The 24,423-nt window shown below is 35.8% G+C and overlaps 1 long non-coding RNA gene across 1 annotated transcript in view; it reads right to left on the minus strand.

Annotated features, from left to right (window-relative positions):
- The window catches only part of LOC123379223, a 157,540-nt gene extending 137,277 nt beyond the window's left edge, over positions 1–20,263 (minus strand). Inside the window, exons 1-2 of the long non-coding RNA XR_006583449.1 lie at positions 19,854–20,263; positions 10,850–10,941 (exon numbers count right to left, since the gene is read on the minus strand). This is a non-coding gene — a long non-coding RNA (uncharacterized LOC123379223). The remainder of the gene's footprint in view (positions 1–10,849; positions 10,942–19,853) is intronic.
- Between the last annotated feature and the right edge of the window lie 4,160 nt (positions 20,264–24,423).

The following is a 24,423-nucleotide window of genomic DNA, read 5'->3' on the forward strand; positions in this document are numbered from 1 at the left end:
TTCAAATAGAAGGCTGTTTCATCTACATTACAAATCTGTTTTTAGTGAAGCCACCTTAGTTAGTTGTCTTAGCTAGATCTGGATAATTTGCTACTACTTCCACATCAGCGCTTGCTCCTTCAGCCTGTACTTTTATATTATGGAGACGGCTTCTGTCCTAAAACATCATGAACTAAACTCTGGTAGCTTCCAAGTTTTTCTTCTGCAACTTCCTCACCTCTCTCAGCCTTCACAGAATTGAAGAAAGTTAGGACCTTGCTCCAGATTAGGCTTTTGGCTTAAGGGAATGTTGTGGCTGGTTTGATCTTCTATCCAGACCACTGAAACTTTCTCCAGATCAGCAATAAGGCTGTTTCACTTTCTTATTCATGTGTTCACTGGAGTAGCACTTTTAATTTCCTTCAACAACTTTTCCTTTGCCTTCACAACTTGGCTGTTGGCCACAAGATGACTAGCTTTCTGCTTACCTCAGCTTTCGACATGCCCTCCTCACTAAGCTTAATCATTCTAGCTTTTGCTTTAAAGCGAGAGACATGACACTCTTCATTTCACTTGAATATTCGGAGGCCATTGTAGGTTACTAATTGGCCCAATTCCAATATCATTGTGTCTCAGGGTATCGAAAGGTCCAAGGAGAGGGACAGAGATGGAGAAACAGCTGTAGGTGAACCAGTCAGAACACACACATTTAATGATCGATTCTGCCATCTTCTTTGGGCATGGTCTGTGGTGCTCCAGAACAAATGCAATAGTAACATCAAAGATCACTGATCACAGATCACCATAACAAATACGGCTGATCCTTGAACAATGAGGGGGTTAGGAGTACTGACCCCTTGCACAGTCAAAAATCTGCATATAAATTTTGACTCCTCCAAAACTTAATTACCAATAGCTTCTACTGACTAGAAGCCTTACCAGTAACATAACTACTAGATATTTACTGAATATCTAGATCATTTCAAAATAAAAAAATGAAAGATTAATTACTTAACATTGGTTCTACTTAACATTGGTTCTGTCTTTTATTAGAAGACCATATTATGAAGAAGCACGTTTCAAGAAATTATAAAAGATATTCATAAATTTGCCAATCTAAAGAATGTTGGTTTAACAGTTCAAAACTACTAACTTCGTTTTCATTACAAATTAAGGTCTGTAAAGCTAAGACTTTTAATTGTTAGAATTTATAAAACTCAACAGCCCCCAAAAACAAAAAATCCAATTAAAAATGAGCAAAAAAAGGGGGGAAGAAGATATGAATAGGCATTCTCCCAGAGAAGACAGACAGATGGCCAAAGGGAACATGAAAAGATGCTCAAAATTCCTCATTATCAGGGAAAATGCAAATCAAAACTACAATGAGATATCACCTCACATCTGTCAGAATAGCTAAAACCAACAACATAAGAAATAACAGGTGTTGGGGAGGATGTGGAGAAAAAGGCACACTCGTGCACCCGTTGGCAACAATGCAAACTGGTGCAGCCACTGTGGAAAACAGTAGAGGTTCCTCAAACTAGAGTGTATTATGCTAAGTGAAATTAGTCAGATAAAGATAAATATCATATGATTTCACTCATATGTGGAATTTAAGAAAAACAGATGAACATAGGGGAAGTGAAGGAAAAATAACATAAAAACAGAGAGGGAGGCACCATAAGTGACTCTTAAATACAGAGAACAAACTGAGGGTTGCTGGAGGGGTGCTGGGTGGGGGGATGGGCTAAATGGGTGATGGACATTAAGAAAGACACTTGCTGGGATGAGCACTGGGTGTTACATGTAAGTGATGAATCACTAAATTCTACTCCTGAAATCATTATTACACTATAAGTTAACTAACTTGGATTCAAAAAATAATAAATATTTTAAAAAATTAAAAATAGAAAACTACCCTATGGTCCAGCAGTTACACTACTGTGTATTTACCCAAAGAATACAAAAACACCAATTCAAAGGGATACATGCACCTCTATGTTTATAGCAGCATTATTTTCAAGGACCAAGATATAGAAGCAGCCCAAGTGTCCACTGATAGATGAATGGATAAAGATGTGGTATGTGTGTGTGTATATATATATATGTATACACACATATGTGTATATATATACACATATATGTATATGTGCATATGTATATATGCACGTGTATATATGTATACGTGCATATGTGTATATGTATATATGTATATGTATATATGTATGTGTATATATATACACACACACATAGACACACACACACAATGGAATATTATTCAACCTTGAAAAAGAATGAAATACTGTCATTTGCAATGACCTGACTGGAGCTAGAAAGTATAATGCTAAGCAAAATAAATCAGTCAGTGAAAAGCAATTACTGTATGATTTCACTCATATGTGGAATTTAAGAAAAAAAAAAACAAGCAAAGGAAAAGAGAGAGAGAACCCAAGAAACAGAATCTAATTATAGAGAACAAACTAATGGTTACCACAGGAGAGGTGGGTGGGGGGATGGGTGAAATAGATGATGGGAATTAAGGATTGCACTTGTTGTGATGAGCACTGGGTGATGTATGGAATTGTTTAAAGGAAAAAAAAGGAATTCTAATTGTTATATGTGATTAAAACTACTATAAATAGTAAGGATATCATCTAAGGTTGACTTAATGGAGTCACTAAAGCCCCTTGGAAATGTTAGCCTTGTACCTTGTTTACAGGGTTCTCAGAAGCCTTAGCAGAACTAAAACTGCCCTTTTTCTTGAAGCCCTGTAAACTGAATATGAACAACTTGATATAAACTTTAGAGAAATTACCATAATAGCTCATGTATGGATAATCTTCAAGTCAGTTACTATGTGGCCACTCAAAAAACCACCAGAGATACTCAGACTGCAAACCAGGAATATCCATTAGATTGTAACTCCCTGTCTGTTTTCACTCCACCTGAAGATGATTCGAGCCAGACATCTAAAAATATCAACTGGCTGCCTTCAGAACTCAGAAACAGGGTTTATAATTTGTTCCAATCATAAACCATTGCTTTTTCTTTGTTTCCACAGAAAGGCCTTATTAAATGCTTGATTGCAAGCATAATATAGGCCTGTATTTGGGAGCCTACATCATTGCCTCTTAAAATGTGTTTAATGGAACCCACCTATTCTAAGGACTAAGAGACTGGTTCAATGAAATGAAACAATCTACCAACTCAATATCTGGACTATAAAATTTCTTGGAGAAGTTTCAAAGGTGGGCCTGTAAGGGAGCAAATGTCGCCATCCCAAAAGGTGTCTAATTGGCTTGTGGATTTTTTTAGGCTGATTATTCTTAAGAAACAGAATTTTTCTTTTGGTTTCACCCCTAACTGCCTAAAATAATTTAGATAGAAGACCTTTTCCAGGAAGGAAGCTATCACCATAAATAACTATTGTATAATATGAACTAGGTATGGCAGAAAGGGAGAAACCTAACAATGCCTGTTTAAGTTCTTTCTTCCTATGAACTGCCTTCCTTCCTTAAAAAAAATATTTATTTATTTTTGAGGGGTGGGGTGCAGAGAGAGAGGGAGACGCAGAATCCAAATCAGGCTCCAGGCTCCAAGCTGTCAACACAGAGCCCGATGCAGGGCTCAGACTCACAAACTGTTTTATCATGACCTGAGCCGAAGTCAGACATTTAACCCACCTAGCCACCCAAGCACATCTTCCTTCCTTCCCTTTGAGGCTTTAGACCCCTACCACATTTTCATTAGTCAAGAATGACATGTATAACTCCATTTTGCCAAACTGTTTTGGCGATCTCTCCTGTTTATGTAGATTCCCTGTATGTATGTAATTAAATTTTATTTTCTCCTGTTAATTGGTCTCATATAAAATTAATTCTTAGACTAGCCAGGAGACCTTAAAAGGTAAAGTAAAACCTTTCTTCCCCAACAATACTCTTTTCAATTAGTTCCTAAAAACAGGGGCATCGAGAGGATGTAATAAAAAATTATTAAAGTCAGATGCTGATAAAGAATAAATTTTGCATAAGATAAAATAAGTTTTCCCTCTGTTGTAGGAAAGAATTAAGCAGATGAAAGCCAACATTTTTCACTATTCTTTTTACTTCTTTCACTGGCATAAGAGAAAATTGGTGCACTATTCATTTCGTCACCAACTGGGGTGTATATTTTGACCCTATAATTACAAAATGTTCAATCAAATGAGTTTATATATATCATTAGTCTGGGGTCTGTGTATGTGTGTGTATTTATTTTTAATTTGATAAAATTAATAATTATTAATTTTCCCAATGTTCTGAGAGATTAGAATCAGTCATATAGTAGGTACTTAGTTAATAATAATGAATATAATTAAAGATACGAGAATAATGATTTAAAAAAATATAATCAGTGTGTTAGATATAATGATATAACATGTATATTTGTATGAAGATTACTTAAACATGTATCTTCCCAGAAGGAAACGTAGATTAATTAAATGTAAACATACATTTCAGACTTGGATTTGTGCTAAAAATATGCTTGAGAATATGTGTGGGAAGAAAATGTGGGTAAAATTTTGTATTGCTTTGTTTGCTTTGTTTTACTTGGTCATTTTTTTATATCTCGCAGGTATAATTTTCCTTTAAATTATAATTTACACTATTAAATTCATATACATGAATTTATTTTATTAACAATTATTATATAAAAATACTGCAGTTCAAGACTGCTCTAGACCACATGGCTATGAATTTTACTTTTTACAACATGTTCTTTTAAAACCTGCTAAAAAATAATGACCTTTTGTTTCTCCTCCATATTACCTTTCAGGGTGTGTTTACCATTAATCTGTACCCAATTAACACTTCATACTAATTCCTCAGGCATTCATGAGCAGGGAATCATAAGGACTAATTCCCCTGAAAGTCAGAGAGAAACAGTGAGTCATTGGGAATTAAAAGAACTATTATTTGATTTTTCTTTAAATGTTAAATAGGTTTTAAAGAAGCATTTATCAACAGGTAGTATGAGAAGCAAACCCTTTAATATGGATAATGAAGAACAAACACTGGCAACTAAAACTTGCTGCACACAGAACTGCCTTGAGCAACCATACAATTCATCATCTAAACTTTATCCTTTTGAAAGGGTGCTATTAATTACAATGAGCCCATATGTGTGACCTGTGTCTGTGACAGGCAGATAGGATATGTGATCATCTCAGTACTGCCTACTGAGAAGTTTTCAATGTATACCAATACAAAGGTAACAGCTTGGCTATTATGGCAATTTCTCCAAGGCAACAAGTAACATGGTGTCAGCCATCTCTACACTCAGACAGCTCCTTAAAAATTTAAATAATAATTCACATTTTAAATAATAATTAAAAATAGACGCTTTGAAAATCACTGGACAATTGGTATGGTAACATCTTGTTACTTTTTAAATGGACATTTTCTTTATATTTAAAGCCAGAAAGAAAGAAGTCTGAGAAATAAAATGAGCTATTAATAATTTCCTTCAGAGTAAGAAATATTCTGAATGTGTTCTGACAAAAAGGAAACAGAATACAATTCATTAAAATATTATCTACATTATAGAAGTTATTTCATGTTTCTTAATCCTGTTAAAATAGCTTTAAAGAAAAAAAACGTAAAATAAAATACCTTGAAAGAATAAAATATAGGAGATAAACCTTAATCATAATTTTAGCATGTGACATAAAATAACATTTTTGTCAATGGAATTCTGCTGGAAATATCACTTTCTTTAAAAAAAAGTTTTACAATTTAAATATATTCTAAATAGCTTTAAATGGTTATTATATCTAACCTACTTGTTTCATATTATTGCTCTCTAAAGAAGCAAAATATTAGTCCTATTATATGGCTCTGCATCATGTATTTACCTTTAAATTAAATAATATTGAAAATTAGTGGGGATTTTGGCATAAAGTTCACGTCACACTCAAAATAACTGATGATAATTTAATGAAGGGACTATTTTCCAAGGTGTGGTCAAGGGCCAAAAAGAGCAAGGAAATTTACCACTCCTGTAACTGAGCTGACAAGAGAAAGAATTGATGGCTGGCACCCAGAGGTAATATTTTTACCAGTACGAAGTATTCTTCCTACAATCTCTCACTGACCAGGGCCATAAGACTGCAGAGTACTATGAGGGTCCCTAGTGAATTACCCTGGATTCTTGATATCCCTTATACATAGAATCTAAGGAAAACAAACAGAGAAACAAAGAGTAGAATGATGGTTGCCAGGGGCTGGGGAGTGGAAGGAAATGGAGAAATACTGGTGAAAGGGTACAAACTTCGGTTATAAGAAAAATAAGTTCTGGGGATCTATTGTACAGTATAGTGATTATAATTAACAATACTGTATCATGTTCTTGAAAGTTGCTAAGGAGATCTTATATGCTATTATCACACACGCACGCGCGCGCACACACGCACACACACACACAAAAGATAATTATGTGAGGTGATGGAGGTAACTAACCATATTGTGGCAATCATTTTGCAATATACAAATATACCAAACTGTCACATTGTCCACTTTAAACTAACACAATGTTAAATGTCAATTATATCTCAATAAAGCTAGGAGGAGGGGCTCCTTGTAGGTATTCTGTAGCAACAATTGGGATTTACTACATTGGCCAATAATGTACCCTCATTCTTCCAGAGGATCACAAAGTGATGAAGGAGAGTCACATTTAATGTTCCACTTTTGCTATCTTGACATCTTAATAATCTTAGTTTTGAACATGTATTTTGTATGAGAAATCTGTTGGGACATTTGAATACGCATATGAGCAGAGGAGATATGTGTACTATGCATTTTCACCACTGTTTCTTATCTCTTAGTCTGCATATAGTATTTTCAATACTGCATAAGCACAGAATTCTGTTAGATTATGTGAGGGAGTCCAATGAGATGCAAAGCAAGTCCAAGGACAACATGCTGTCTCTACAACTTGCCATGCTCTGCACTGAAACAGAACTTGCTTCAAATGTAGAAAGAAGGCAATGGAGTTATACAAAACTAAAAGACCAAGAAACCCTATCATACCTTTTCTCATTCATGTTACTTCTATGTATTCACTATACATTTATTTTGGAAATGGTGACAGAGTGAAAAAAAAAAAAAAAGCAACCACAGGTCCTTTGCCTTTCAGTTTTTCCTTACTCATTAGGTAAGCCAAAAGTAGAGTGTTGACAGAATGTGCACATATCAAAAAGTAAAAGAAAAACAATTAAATTAGTTTTATGCAGCATTTCCACTCTTCTGGTCAGACCAAAATACATACTCAGGTACAGCTATGAAAAACAAAGTGTGTACTTTTTATGATTCTAAGTATGAGTTTAATATTTTTATATTTGCATTTAAAATTGTCATTACACAATATAAAATGAACATTAAAATCCATTTGCTAATAATTTATTTTAGTTTTAAAACCTACGAAGATATGAAATAACAAATAAAAACCTATCACAAGTTGACCGAGACTGTGAAAGAAAAAATGCTTTATATTTTAGTACTACTAAAGGTCCTTCTTCCTACTTTTGAATATTTTCATTTTGCTTTGGGGTCCACAAATAGCAATTCCCTTTTTCCTATTGCAATAGGAAAAACAATTCTATTGCAATCTTGCCCTTGAACATCTCCAGCCTACTGAAGAGTTTTGCAAGCTCTGATGCTCTCCCTTCATAACATATTTTTAATTAACTTTGTGAAGGATAGGGTTGAGAATTATATGATTATATTGTGCATAAACATAAGTTCCAGCACTCTTAACACCCTAGCCAGGGTTGGCTAGGGTGTGAATACCCAACGGTCTTAACACCCAACCCTAACCTTGGATTCCTTCAAGAACATTTCAAAGAAACCCAGGTTTTGCAGCCTCGTTGACTGTATGTAACTTTAAGAGAAGGCTTCAATTAGCTAACACAACTGACTAATTACACCACTCAATTATGATGAAACCAACACATCGAAACCAGAGTTCTGGATGTGGGACATCCATTAATAAATTCAATCTAATCAAGCTTTACATTTCATTCTCTTTTGGACTACAACATTTCCACATACTTATATGCTTCCCACTCTTGCTGATACAAATTAGCCATTCTTTCCTGTGTCAGCTGACTCCTCCCTGTGCAGAATTATACTAGGGTTTCTGTTTTGAGATCAATCTCTCCTATTGGCTCTAGAGGAATAGGAGGTGGGGTGTGGGGAGTGGTGACCTGAGGATAAAGGCATCTCTGTGTAAGTCAAATTATAGTTATTAAAGTCTTTTACACAGAGGAAGGTTGAGTCTTTCATTAGGAAGGGAAGCTGAATTTGGTCAGACAGCTTCAGGAGCATTTACAAGTTCACATTTCTACCTTTGTTTTTGTTTGCCCAAACATCTCTATGTCTCAGGGTTCCTCTCCTTTCACACATCTTCCCTTAACTTAGTATATCAAGCACAAATATAGACTTTTTAGTATGATGCTCCTCATTGAGACTCTGATCTTGATTCTTAAACATCTTCCCTGCAATTCTAGAAGACAAGAAATTCTATCAAGCCTGGCAGAGAGGTTTTGTGATTTTACACCAGTTGTGTTTTTAAGGGCACTTGGCATTTTACTTGTGTATATTCTCAAGGGTCTTTGAAACTAGCCACCCAAATCACAACCTTTGTAATCACTGACCTGATGCCACTCTTGCTATAGATTAATAGTGCCCCATTATGTCCCTTTAAAAGTAAGTTACCTACATACTCAAAAATATGTTAACAAATGAGTATCAAAATTTCATTGTGAAGGTCTGCCCACTCCAAATACCAGTGAAATTTCCCAAATGATAAAAATAGCACACTCTGTATAAATTGCACACATACTATATAAATTAAAAGCTGATAAAGAAAAAATAGAATAAAAATAACAGACTATTTCAAAAGAAGATACGAAAGGGTAAGTAAATTTACAGGAACAGATGTGACAATAAAAATAATTATCAAGGTAGTAGAATTCAATCCAATATATCATTAATTATATAAAAGTAAACAGATAAAACACTCCCAACTAAAATTCAAAATTGTAAAATTTATTAATAACAAAAAACAAGATGTTTCAAATGAGCCATCATTATTTTTATCTCTTTTTAATTTTTTAATGTTTATTTATTTTTTGAGAGAGAGAGAGAGAGAGAGAGAGAGAGAGAGAGAGAGTGGGAGAAGGGGAGACACAGACTCTGAAGCAGGCTCCAGGTTCCAAGTTGTCTGCACAGAGCCTGATGCAGGGCTCAAACCCACGAACAGTGAGATCATAGCCTGAGCCAAAGTCGGATGCTTAACTGACTAAGCCACCTAGGCACCCCTTTTTTCCTTTCAAATCTATATTCTTTTCTAAAATTATGTTCACTAAAAATTTAACCTTGCCAAACTAAAAACCTATTAAAATACTGAGTTCTATGAATTCATAAGTATAGATAATTGCTATGAAATATTTAAAGCATTTTAAATGTGCCTGGGTGGCTTAGTCAATTAAGAAGCAAACTCGATTTCCACTCAGGTCATGATCTCACAGTTGCTGGGATGCAGCCCAGAGTCAGGCTCTGCACTGATAGCAAGAAGTCTACTTGGGATTCTCTCTCCCTCTCTTTGTCCCTCCCCCACTCACACATTCTCATTGTGCACGCTCACGCATGTTATAGCTAAAGAAATAAAGGGGTGCCTGGGTGGGCTCAGTTGGTTAAGCATCTGCCTCTTGGTTTTGTCTCAGGTCATAATCTCACAGTTTTGTGAGTCTGAGCCCCATGTTGGGCTCTGCACTGGCAGCAAAGAACCTCCTTGGGATTCTGTCTCTCTCTCTCTTTTGTGGTCTCTCCCCTACTTGTGCTGTCTCTGTCTCTCTCAAAATAAATAAGTAAACTTTAAAAATAAATAAGTACATAAATAAACTTAAAAAATAAAATATTTTACATTATCATGCTTTAATATACAAATGCTTTTTGAATGCTTAATTTATCTGTTTTTAACTCTGTAAAGTATATACAGATAGATTATTTACTACACTTACCATTTGGCAGAAACAGAAAAAACCTTAATCAAGCTTTACAAATAATTCAGTTGGTATTATTCTAATTTTAATTTTTCAAAGAATGTTGAATGATAAAAGCAATCTGAAGTATAATAATATCTTCAATAATGGTAGTTACTATATCTTTTTAAAAGAGCTTTATATAGCTTTATAGAAAATGAATAAAATCATATTTTATAGTAGAAGCCAAATGGATAGAAATGGTGTAATTAAACAAATGGCTATGAATTAAGTAATTTTAAAAGATAAAATCATATGCAAACCATTTGGAAAGTCACTGCTAAATCACTTCATTTGAAAACACATTGTTGATAGCTTAAGAATGTTAGAGATTTGATATTAGAAGGCTTCTTGATCATAAGAGCAAAAAATATAAATTATAGAAAAAACTTTTTAAATACATTATAATATCTATATTCAACAACATGTATTTTCCAATGGAACACACAGAGAGCAGCTAGATATTCCTTAAATAATAAGTAATTTGTTTTTAATTTTTATCAGTGATCTTTGATCACAAAATGTCCATGAGGAAACAATACTGTTCTCTGATGAAAATGTAAGCAAAAGATAGAAGACTATAAACTTTGGTGAACATGAGATACCAGAACAGAACTTTAGTTTCTTTTCTAAACTACCTCATATATGAGAACTGATTTCTCATCATCACTTAAAGTAATGCAGGAAAAAAAAAAAATATATATATATATATATAAGTGAGATATTAAAACTATATAATAATTAGATTTCAATGAATGTAATCCCTATGTTGATGCTTATATTTACCTTAGGACAAGATCACTCAGGCTGTCTTCTCTGTGTATTTGATAGCTCTCTTTCATCGAGGTAAGCCAAATTTCTTCTACTGTGTGCTAAGACTGGAACAGAATTGTATTATGAACTTAACAATAGTAGGACACAATGAAAGGCAAGATTAGCTCAGAGACTGATATGTTAGGTTAAGTACCTCCTACTTCCCTATGTCACTAAATATTCTGCAGCTTTATGGGGCGCCTGGGTGGCGCAGTCGGTTAAGCGTCCGACTTCAGCCAGGTCACGATCTCACGGTCCGTGAGTTCGAGCCCTGCGTCGGGCTCTGGGCTGATGGCTCAGAGCCTGGAGCCTGTTTCCGATTCTGTGTCTCCCTCTCTCTCTGCCTCTCACCCGTTCATGCTCTGTCTCTCTCTGTCCCAAAAATAAATAAACGTTGAAAAAAAAATTAAATATTCTGCAGCTTTAATTTTTAACCTGGACTTTAGCATAGAAGGGGTGGGAATCACATTGAATCCGTCCTCCATTGAACACTTCCCTCACACTTTCCAATCCCCTGGTTTGTGTAATTTGTCACTTGATTGCTGAATCTCTTACGATCTTTAAGCACCTTTAAATGAAAAGACTGTCCACACCTTTTGTCTACCATCTTCCTTTCCTGCTAACTTCTCAGTGTACATGTACTAAGCACACATGTATTCGCCACAAGGACTGCTCTAGTCATGGTGCCAAATATTTCGCTTAGATCATCTTATTAAATCCTTATGGCACTTACATGAATTATGTATGATTAACATGCCCATTTTATAGAGAAGCAACATGAGACCTTGAAGCAATTTAAGAAATTTACCAAAGGAAACAGGAAGAGCTTACTTAATATTAAAGTTCAAAACAAGATGGATAGCGTTCATTTTCTGATTAAGCTTTTTTTGTTCTCTGAGGAAAAAAATTATGATTTCACAACTTCTTTGTACATCTGTTCGTTTATCTGTTCAAAATTCTATTCCATGCTTTCATTGGTGTTGATGAGAAGAAACAAGGGATAAGATCTGTCAGTAAAAACCCAGTGGGGTTTTCAGTTTAAGCCTGCCTGACATTCAAAAGGAGCAAAGGTTACCAATTGCCTCTCCTATCATAATTCACACTGAGATACTTACTACTAGCCTCACCCAAGACTGAACTCTAGGGAGTTTACAGTTCATAGGAAAATATTCTCTCCTAATGATTCATGTCTCTAATTGAGTAGAAAAGTAATAATGAGGGAATTAATGCAAACCACCTTGTCCAGTTTTAGAAAGAAGATTCACAAGGAAATAACATAAAAAATTGCTTTCTCAATAATCTGAACAGATTTTGCTTTAAAAACGGTTATTAAAAACCTAACATACCGGAGCCAATAAATTCTATGAAGATTATTTGCTGTGGACTTCTGAAGAATCAGTAGCTTTTGTTTGTAAAACTGCTGAAAAGAGGTCTGGGAATTTATATTTAATAAAAGCAAATTATTGTGGAGAACCAGTAGTTTTAGTATAAAAAAGAAGATAAGGGTGCCTGGGTGGCTCAGTCGGTTAAGTGTCCAACTCCTGATTTCAGCTCAGGTCATGTCCTCATGGTTCTTAAGTTTCAGCCCTGCACTGGGCTCTGAATCAACAGTACGGAGCCTGCTTGAGAGTCTCTCTTTCTCTCTCTGCTCCTGCCCCACCAAAATAAATAAATAACCATTAAGAAAGAAAGGAAGAAAGAAAGAAAGAAAGAAAGAAAGAAAGAAAGAAAGAAAGAAAGAAAGAAAGAAAGAAAGAAAAGATAAAAATTATGCAAAAACATTGTTGTAATTTTGAAAATGAAATGTCAGGGTCAGATCAAAATGTAAATTTATATATTTATATTTATATACATTTTCTGGTTCAGTCTCTTAAGGGACTCTAGAAGCCATAATGCTTTAGTAGCAATGTATATGTTTACGTTCCAGATTTAAGCCTATAATTATCATTTGATCTTAAATCCTCCTACTTGGAGGATTCTAGGTCTGGCGGAGGGAAGTTATATAATATGATTCTGAACCATCCCGTTGTACAAGAAAATAAAGAAATAAATGGGAATTGTATGAAAAGACCAGAGAAGCCTGATTAAAGCTGGATCCACAGAAAAGAGTGAGTTAAGTTGAACAGCACATAGAAGAAAGACAGTTATTGAACAGAAACACTTTTCATACGTAAAATTCCATTACTCCATAAAATATTCAAAATAGTAAATACATAAAAAGCCTATTTGCCACAATTTTTAGTAACTATAACATGAACTACCTACTTTCAAAAATTATAGTTAAAAGGAAAGAATTGAGCATTAACCCTATTTCACAGTAGAAAATGTACAGTCCTACTTAATCAGAGAAATTTTTTTTAATTATTTGCCCATACTTTCATAAAAGTTTGTTTATTTTTGAGAGAGGGAGAGAAAGAGAGAAAGAGAGAGAGAAAGAGAGAGGGAGGGCTTGTGCACGTGTGAGCAGGTGAGGGGCAGGGAGAGAGAGGGAGAGAGAATCAAAAGTAGTAGCCTCTACACTGTTCCCATAGAGCTCGAAGCAGGGCTAGAAATAACAAACCCATGAGATCATGACCTGAGCTAAAATCAAGAGTCAGCTCTTAATCAACTGAGCCATCCAGGTGCCCCAGAGAAGTATCTTTTTAACAGAAGAAGGATCACAATTAAATTTACAGAGGATGATAGAATTAGAAAATCACCATTTTGTACTCCCAAAGAAATAATTAATTCAGACAATCATCATCATTGGTCCTGAGCTAGTAGCTAAAAGATTGATGAGATTCCACATATTTGTGTTTTGCCAAAGTATCACCCTATCGATTACTTGTTCACAACAAATGGGAGTGAATTTTCATTACCTTGTTTCAGTGATCAGTCTTAGTATTATCCCTCAACCAGATGTTACACACCTCCTGACATCTTCCAATCTGAAATTCATAGGACCAGCTCTGAAGGATGTTTCCAAGAAATATTACACCTGAATCTATTCAGTCTCTTAGATCTAACTTTTTACTTACAGTAATTCCAATAATCAATGAAAAATTCATGTAAAAATTTTCAAATTAGGTGGGGCATTCTAGGAGCTCTTTAACAAGTACCATAGAGGAAATAAAGGGTTTGTATGAGTGTGTGTGTCTGCGTGTGTGTGTGTGTGTGTGTGTGTGTGTGTGTGTGTATGTATGTGTGTTTGGCCATGTGTGTTTATTTGTACGGGTGTTGTCTTTTAAACTGAAGTGAGATATGGGGCGCCTGGGTGGCGCAGTCGGTTAAGCGTCCAACTTCAGCCAGGTCACGATCTCGCAGTCCGTGGGTTCGAGCCCCGCGTCAGGCTCTGGGCTGATGGCTCAGAGCCTGGAGCCTGTTTCCGATTCTGTGTCTCCCTCTCTCTCTGCCCCTCGCCCGTTCATGCTCTGTCTCTCTCTGTCCCAAAAATAAATAAACGTTGAAAAAAAAAATTAAAAAAAATAAAATAAACTGAAGTGAGATAAAAGGCATGCCAACCAAGTGAAATGCACAATTCTTGATGAACACTGATCCAATGTAACCAGCATAAAAGATATTTGGTGAACTTGGTAAATAAATGTGACAAGGGCCATATTTTAGACAATTAGGTAATTATTTCTTTGGTTAGGTCTGATGACATAGTGGTTATGTTAGGAAAATGACCTTATTTTGTACAGATGCCAACTGAGTTATTTATGTCTGATACAATATGTTTTACAGTTTTAACCAATTTTAAACACCGTAGCCAAAGCATAGATGGATCAAATGTTCTAAAATTAATTATTAACAGTTGCTAAATGTTACTGAAGGGAATATGGGTACTCTTTGGTTTTGTGTTACGTCCTCAATATGCATTATGAAAAACAAAAAACCTCATTAACCAAACAAAATTTGCACTATAGTCAAGTTGGCAGCTATTTATGCCTCAATATTAAATTGAAATTAAAATCTGGTTACTCATTATATTTTTATATAATAGTGTAAGATCAAGATTACCCTAAATTATACTAATAAAGCCAAATTTGTGGAAATGACTACCTAATGATAAACTCAGAAACCTTGCTGATTGTGCTTAGGTATCCTACTCACAACTTCACCACTAGGAAAAAGCAAGAGTTCCTGTAAACATGCTAATTACCTGTTTCTGAGTGTAAGGGTAGAATATATACATTTTTTCTGGCTTTCTAAGTAACCAAAGATCATTCATAAATCAATTTAATACTGTGTCACCTTGAAAGGCCAATATTTTGACTTTGAATAAGTAAGCTTGTGAAATAGAGAAGGACATTATCAGACAGAGTATGGTCTGTAAGCAGAAATGTTAGAATCCTTATTCTGTTATTGATGCCTCTCTCAGGATAGTTTTGCCTCTGTAAAGAGGAACCAGCTTTGGGTACATACTGTGGAAGACACAGTGAGTGCCAAATGGAAAAACAGCACAAGAATGCATGGTACAAAAGAAGGCAAGCAAAACAAAAATAAAAACAAATCTTTCCTATGACACAGTACTGCTGCAGTCAGCTCTTTATTCCATTTCTATATACAGTTCCAAACCCCCCAGAATGTTTCCTAAGAACAATATTTTGTCTTTGAAAGATGAATGCTGAAACTCTAGTATTTTTCTTGACCCTTAATTGGCTTTAGCTTACTTACATCTTATAGTTACCCGGGTCTGAATATATATTGCATTTTGAAAAACCTTGAAATACGAAGGGGGAAAAATGAATTCTGGCATGTCATCTAAACTGGCAGCTCCAAATTCAGAATTATTCAGCTTAATATATTATTTCTTGTCAAACACATTTGAAGGCTTAGGAAACACCTTCAATTTGTCTTTTTAATTCTCTAATACCACCTTCACCCTGTCTGTAATCCATACTACTGGAATTGTTCCTCAGGGAATCTGACAATCTTAACAGGTAAATATATAATTATAACCAGAGTAAAAAGCAGAAGATTTTATAACTGCTTATAAATTGATTTATTTTTAATGTCAGATCTGAGGCACTAGCAGTTCTGTAGAATTTACAGATTAAGTGTTAAGAGTGTTGACATTTTTGAGCACATTCCAGTATTCTTATTCATTCATCCTGAGTGATTATAGGGTCTTACAAAAAGTCATAAAGGTTCCTTGCTTGGGCGAAAGATAACCTTCTCTTATTTTGTATATTACCACCCATAATGACAGCTTTATGTGATAATGTTTATTTTACAGAAAGATGTTCACACATCAGAATGCATTTGTATGTATGAGTATTTCATAACTTAGAAATCGTGCTGGCTTCTAAAATTGGTAAAAAAAAAAAAATAGAAACCAATTACTTTATTGTAACTTTTTACCATGCATCTAATACATTCTCAGAACTGAGAGCCACTGCAGTTGATGCAAAAGTGGTACTGCATGCAGGATTTGAGGGCTAAGACTAACTTTGAGGGACTCAAGCAGAGACTCCCCTGTGTTTCCCAGGTTTCTGTTCATTTTTAAGAAGGTTTAGGAAATAACATAATAAGGGCCAAGAATGTCTGCCTTCAAAATCCTGGCAATACTATCAAGAGACATAACCTTGTACTTCATCAAAGAGGAAGGTTCTCTTGACTCTTGTAAAGAATTAGGTAGGTTTGTAATGCTGGGTAATTATGAGTATGTAGTCCCAGCAAAATTTCTCATCTTCAAATAATATGTATACAAATAATATGCACATGCCTGGTTGAGATTAAAAAGAAGGTTTAGCCAAAAGAAAAGCAAACTCTGAAATGAAAAAGTCAATAGAGAAATATACGAGATGTAAAACTAAGAAAACAAATGAAATTCCAGGTTAGTAGATAGGATATCTCAACAAATAAATTTGAAAGTCTAAGTGTTACATGCATGCAATGATTAAAACAGACCATAAAACTTGGGATCTTATTGCCTGGGGGGAAACAGACATTTGAAAATGTAATTTCAACAGAAGGTATAAAATGCAACAACACAGCCAAACATAGCAATTATAGAAATTAAAAGTCGGGCATCTAAACATTTTTGGGAGAAATGAAGTGAGGAGTAAGCTGATTCTTAGAAGGCAAGTAGAGGTGATCCATGTTTACAAAGGATGAAAAGGAAATTCAAGAATTATCGTTACCAAAGTCAGAGGCATCAAAGAATATATCTTCTGGAAACTACCAATAATTTTATACTGAAGAACTATAAATTATACAGGGGAAATGGTAATAAGACTTAGAATATGGCTACATTTCTGATCTTGAAAGGAATGGTTATTTTAAGAAGTTTAAACTATCCTCTATGAAATAGGAGATATTAAAGCACTATGGACACTGGGTCACTCTGCCCAAAGTTGGAGAATATAAACTACAGGAGGACAGGGGCACCTGAGTGGCTCCGTCAGTTAAGCGTTCAACTTCGAAAGAGGTCATGATCTCACAGTTCATGAGTTCAAGCCCCATGTCGGGTTCTGTGCTGATAGCTCAGAGCCTAAGGCTTGCTTCAGACTGTGTGTTTCCCTCTCTCTGCGCCCCTCCTCTGCTCACACTCTTTCTCTAAAAAATAAATAAACATTAAAAAATTAAAAAAAATAAACTACAGGAGCACAAAACTGGGTGTATAAAGAATAATTAATGATTATTGTATTGCAGGCAAGAGATGACAATGTCAAAGCTAAGGCATTAAAGGCAAAATGAGTTTCAAGAGGCTGTGTGTGTGTGTGTGTGTCTGTGTGCATGGAAAAGATATACACAGAGTATCTTCATGGAGATATATATATTCACATAACATGCAATTAGCTATTTTACAGTATACAATTTAGCGTTTCACAATGTCAGTAGGTAGCTCTAAGTTTTACCCTATATAAACATCTTGGGTCATTAAGTGATCACTTCTCATTCCTGCCTTCTCCCATCCCAATAACCTATAATCTGTTTTCTGTTTCTATGAATTTGCCTATTCTAAAAATGTCATATCAGAAATCATACAATATGTGAGTTTTCGGTCTGGCTTCTCTCACTTAGCATAATATTTTCAAGGCTCATCCAAGCTGTAGTACATATTCACAGTTTGCTCCTTTTTATGTCTAAATAATAGTCCATTGTACGTATATACCAAAATTCCCTTATCTGTTTATTGATGGACATACAGGTTGTTTTGACTTTTCATTATTATTAATAATGCTGCAACAAATATTTGTGTAACAATATGTTTGCATTTCTCTTGGATATATACCTAGGAGTGGAATTATTGGGTCATATGGTAATTCCATGTTTAACTCTTTGAAGAACCACCAAATTAAATGTCTTCTATAGTGGCTACACCTTTTATATTCCTACTAGCAATGTACAAGGGTCCCAAGTTCTTCACATCCACACCATGTTTTGTACGTTGTTTAAAATTAAAGCCAACATAGTGGGTGTGGAGTGATATCTCATCATGGTTTTTTGCATTTTTTGATGTTTATTTATTTTGAGAGAAGGAGAGAGCTTGCACGCACAAGCAGAGGAGGGGCAGAGAGAGAGACAGAAAGAGAGAGAATCCCAAGCAGTCTCCATGCTGTCAGTGCAGAGCCCATGAAAGGCCCGATCCCACAAACCATTAGATCATGACCTGAGCTGAAATCAATAGGCGGGTGCTTAACTGACTGAGCCACCCAGGTGCCCCTAGATTTGCATTTTTAAATGACCAATGATGTCGAACATCTTTCATGTTCTGACTGTCCATTTTCAGTACATATGCCTTATTTATATGATATATAAGTATATATTATATTTTTGGAGAACATGTCTATTTAACACTTTTCCTCATTTTTGATTGTGTTATCTTTATTGGGTTATAAATGTTTATTATGTATTCTGGATATTAAATTGTTGTCAGATATGATTTGAAGACATTTTCAGCAATTATCTAGGTTGTCTCTCCACATTCTTCATAATGTTCATTGACATACAAATGTTTTTAACTTGAATGAAGTCCAATTATCTAGTTTTGTTGTTGCTGTTGCTTATGCTTTTAGTATCAAAACTAAGAATCCATTTCCAGTCTTAAGTTCTGAATAGTTGCCTCTATATTTTCTTCTAACAGTTTTATGGTTTTAGCTCTTACATTTAAGTCATTTGTCTATTTCATGTTAATTTTTGTATATGGAGTGAGACTGGGTTAATATCTGGAGTCTCAACTCAACGACACCAGTCTTTATGTCTCTCTTTATGCCAGTACTGTACTGTTTTAATTACTATAGCTTTGTAGTAAGTTTTAAAATTGGTGTGAGTCCTACCTTGGTTTTATTTTTTCTTTTCTTTTTTTAAATTTTTTTTAATGTTTATTTTTGAGAGAGAGAGATAGTGTGAGTGTGGGAGGGGCAGAGAGAGAGGGAGACACAGAATTTGAAGCAGGCTCCAGGCACTGGAGGGCCTGAACTCATGGACCGTGAGATTGTAACCTGAGCTGAAGTCAGACACTTAACCAACTGAGCCACCCAGGCGCCCCGGTTCTATTTTTCAATATTGTTTTGAATATTTACAGTCTCTTGCAATTCCATTTGATTTTAAGTATAAACTTTTCCATTTTCGCAAAAGATGTCATTGGAGTTTAGACAGAGATGAATCCATAGATCTCTTTGGGGAGATCTGTATTTTAATATTAAATCTTTGGGGCATCTGTATTTTAATATTAAATCTTTCAAATGCATGAATATAAGTGTCTTTCCACTTATTTGGGTTTTCTTTAATTTCTTCGGAATGCTTTGTAGCCTTCAGCATACAAATCATTCACCTACCTACCTGATCAGATTTATCCCTAGGTATTTTATTCTTCTGGATATTATCGTTAAGTAAAAATGTTTCCTTAATTTCCTTTTTGGATTATTAATTGCTGGTACATAGAAACACATCCAGCTTTTATGTGAACAGAGCTTTTAAAGACGTATATTTAAAGAACCTATTAGTTGGTAACATGGGGCTAAGTTTTAAGGACTATCTCTAGCCTTACCAGAGAGCAGGAGGCTGGTGAGCGGTACCTCTCGCGCACACATAGTCCAGAGCCCTCTCGCGCCTTGCACCTGGCCCGGCCTCGAAGGATAAGTTCCACCGCAAAGTGATTTTCAGGGAGACACAAGTCGAGGAGTTCAGGAGCACTGAGGATTGCGTCATAGGTGGTGTGAGCCAACCTCCTCATGGAAAGTCCAGGAGGAGGGACTGACAGCAACAGGACGCCCAAGTATTTCTCTACCCGGGACTCTCCCGCCAGCACCCGTAGAACTGCCCAAGATCGCGCGAGATTGGGCTTCTGGGAAGTGTAGTCCTGGCTGCGGTGCCTAGGGTGTGACTTCACCAACCTTGGAGCTCTCCTGGAGGCTTAGCGCGTCCCAAGCCCATCCTTATCCTGACGCTCCATCAGGCTTTCACTTTGCTCACATCCCTGGAGTCGCACACCATATCTGTGGGCTGGAACTTTTCCCTGTTTTTTTTTTTGTTTGTTTGTTTGTTTTGTTATTTTGTTTTAACTTAGGAAAAAATAACAGTTATTGAATACTTTATATAAATGTATTCTCACAACAGTAGTGAGAACATTAACCCAATTAGCAGACGAGAATAATCAGGGCCAAAGACACAGAGCTAGTAAAAGACAAGCCTTCGATATAAATTCAGACCTGCCCAACTCAAACTCTCTATTGTACCATGTGGCACATTTGATTTTACCTTTGTTTAACTCTGAACTTTGTTTTATTCCATAAATATATGCCATTGATCTCAGGCAGCTATATGTAGATGATTGAACACAAATTAGCTAAGGGTGGGGGAGGGGTTGGTGTATGTATTATGAGGGAGCTGGGTAGTGAGAACTTGAGAATTAAGTCGAAATCTATGTGTTCAAGGGTATATTTTATACTGTGTACAGTGAAGAGGCATGAAACAATTTAGACAGAGGAATGAAATAATATATTTGAATTTTTAAAAATCACTCCAGGGGCACCTGGGTGGCTCAGTCAGTTCAGCGTCCAATTTCTGCTCAGGTCATGATCTCATGGACGGTAAACCCCCATTGGGCTCTGTGCTGGCAGCTAGAGCCTGGAGCCTACTTTGGATTCTGTGTCTCCCTCTCTTCTTTTGCTCCTCCCCTGCTCGTACTGTCTCTGTCTCTGTCTCTGTCTCTGTCTCTGTCTCTCAAAAATAAACAAACATTAAATTTTTTAAACGAAGAAAATCACCCCAGTAGCAAATAGAAGGAACTGTATTAAATGACAGCAAAACTGCAGAAACAGCACAGTTAGGAGGCTCTTGTTTTCAGGCAGTGGGAGAAGAATGTTGGCATGAACTAGGTATCAATGGTGTCAATGAATGTTTCTGAGAGGCTGTACTTACATATATGATGAAGGATAAAGGGGAGAAGAGCATCATGGATGGCATCCAGCAAATTTACTTGGTTCACGCAGGGGACGAAGTTGTTCGCTTGACTGAAATACAGCAGGAAGAGAATTCTGTTCATGTTTTGTCTAAAGCCTGGGGGAAAACATAATGTGTTTCTTGGATTAGACAGTCTGTGGCATTGGGTCTGAATCTGGCTTGAGAAATCCAGAAAAGCAAGCAAAGGCCTGAGCACTTTCTTGGCATCCAGAAAAGCCGGGCAGCAGCTGCAGCAGCGTGTCTCAGGAATCATAAGGTCAAGGGGCAGAGAGTGTTACCAGAGAGAGAGGTGGGCCAGCTGGGGTAAAGGATCATAGTGGGGTACACCCATTAGGAACACCCATTAGGAAAGCCTGCAGGGTGAGGAGCGAAAGCATGAGGACCCTGAGGGATTCCCAGGACAGAGGACAAAAACTGCAGGCAAGAACCTTTCTGATAAAGGCTGGCAGTGCCCGTCAGCAGACTGAGTTTGGAGAGCAGGATAACCCAGTCGCACCCCTTTTTCCGCTTGGAAAGCAGCCTGCAGCAGTTGCAGACTTCCAGTCAGAAGCAGCCTGAACGGGGAGAAGCAAGAACATTAACCTAAATATGGTGCTGTGAAAAAAATCTTGTGTCCTGTCCCATTATTAAACTGACATGTTAATTATGACATAAATCATAGGACCATCTCTCACTTAAGAATTAACCAAGTATGGATACTGGAGTTTTCAGCAAGGCAGAGATTACTCTGGGTAAAGTCAAAAGAAAAAGAGAGAGAAAGACTCGAATTGAACTTTGATCAAAATTTTGATCAGTGCATTTTCTTTTTTTAAAAATATAATTTATTGACAAATTGTTTTCCATACAACACCCAATGCTCATCCCAATAAGTGCCTTCCTCAATGTCCATCACCCACTTTCCCCTCTGCCCCACCCCCCATCAACCCTCAGTTTGTTCTCAGTATCCAAGAGTCTCTTATGGTTTGCCTCCCTCCCTCTCTGTAACTTTTTTTTCCCCTTCCCCTCCCCCATGGTCTTCTGTTAAGTTTCTCAAGATCCACCTGCGAGTGAAAACATATGGTATCTGTCTATCTCTGACTGACTTATTTCACTTGGCATAATACCTTCTGGCCATTTGCAGCAACATGAATGGAACTGATCAGTGCATTTTCAACATGTCTGTTAACAACCATATCGCCCTTAGTCAGCTCTGCATCTTAACCTTTCAATATGCTTCAGATGTATATGAGGCCCTCTTTGGTTCCTAAAATGCACCAAACTCTTTCCTAACACGGGATGTTCACATATACTGTTTCCTTGGCCAGGAATGCTCTTTCCCTGGTCTCCTACATGGTTGGCAATTCAGTATCACAGAGCTTGGATCTTTGGAATATCTTTTCTTAGCTCCTGTCACATAGATCAATGGACAGATGCAGAAAAAGATGGAAAGAGAAAGAGAAAGACTACTTACAGCCTCATTCATTTTCATGTAGCATGTCACATTTTGTAATTTCATGTTTGTCTCTGTTTGCTGTATAGCTTCTCTGGTAGACTGTGAGACTCATGAGGCAGGAGTTTTGTCCTTTTCACATACATTTTACACTTAGCATTAAGCTTAGTATGGTCACTTATTAGATATTTGTGGGATGAGGGGCGCCTGGGTGGCGCAGTCGGTTAAGCGTCCGACTTGAGCCAGGTCACGATCTCACGGTCCGTGGGTTCGAGCCCTGCGTCAGGCTCTGGGCTGATGGCTCGGAGCCTGGAGCCTGTTTCGGATTCTGTGTCTCCCTCTCTCTCTGCCCCTCCCGCGTTCATGCTCTGTCTCTCTCTGTCCCAAAAATAAATAAAAAACGTTGAAAAAAAATTTAAAAAAAAAGATATTTGTGGGATGAGAAAATAAATGTACTGGGAGATATGCTGAATCACTATAATATTTAAAAACAAATGCCACTAAAGACAAATTGAATAAATTATAACACATAAATATACCACAATGTTAGGAAGCCATTAAAAACCATGTCTCAAATATTTCCCATGACTAGGGGAAACGTTCAACATGTAACAATGAATAAAAATGCATAATATAGTAATATTATATATATGTATATATATATGTATATATATACATATATACATATATATATACATATATACATATACATATATACATATACATATATACATATATATATGTATATATATATATACATTATACACACACACACACAGTAAAATCAGTATTTTATATATATATATAAATATATATAAATAAATATATATATACATATATACATATATACATATATATATGTATACATATATATATATATATACATTATACACACACACACACACACACACACAGTAAAATCAGTATTTTATATATAAAGCTGTTTCAGTAATACTGAGTAGGATGTACTATATGGTATATTAAAAACTATTGTTTTAATTTAGATAACTATGAGATTGAAATAATGAAATTTTTAATGTTATAAAACTATGGTTTATAGAGATTAAATAATAATCCTAACATCATATTCCTAGGAATAGTAGTTTTGCAGAAAATATGAATCCATTTAAGGCTTAAAGTTCATGTTCTTTGTCTGTACACTACAAGGTTACATGTTACCAATGATTATCTCAGACTGGAAGAAGGTTATTTTTTTAACAAATTCCCTAAATTTTCCTTAATGGCTAAATATTACATTTTACTTCATAAGGAAATAAATGTTCTTTAAAAAAGGAAAAAGAAACCTAAATTTTGCTTTTAAAGATAAGGATACCATTAGTCTCAAGATTTTTCTTTTCCTCCTCGTGATGTTTGCACTTTTAAAATCTGTGAGCATTAACACTTACATTAGCTTAATTGTCCTACTTAATCATTTCAACATTAATTTCAAAAGACTTTAAGTCTTTTTCAGAATTACATTCAAAGTTAGCTATTCTATTTATCTTGTTTCATTTCATTTCATTTCATTTTAGAGAGAGAGAGAATGCAAGCAGGGGAGAGGCCAAGGGAGAGAGAAAATCTTAAGCAGCCTCCATGCTTACTCAGTACAGAGCCTAACGCAGGGCTTGATCCCACAACCCTGGTATCATGACTGGAGCCGAAATCAAGAGTCAGACAGACACTCAACCAATTAAGCCACCCAGGTGCCCCAATTTTATTTTTATTT

This window comes from Felis catus, chromosome C1, assembly GCF_018350175.1.
Source record: "Felis catus isolate Fca126 chromosome C1, F.catus_Fca126_mat1.0, whole genome shotgun sequence".
NCBI classification, from domain to species: Eukaryota; Metazoa; Chordata; class Mammalia; order Carnivora; family Felidae; genus Felis; species Felis catus.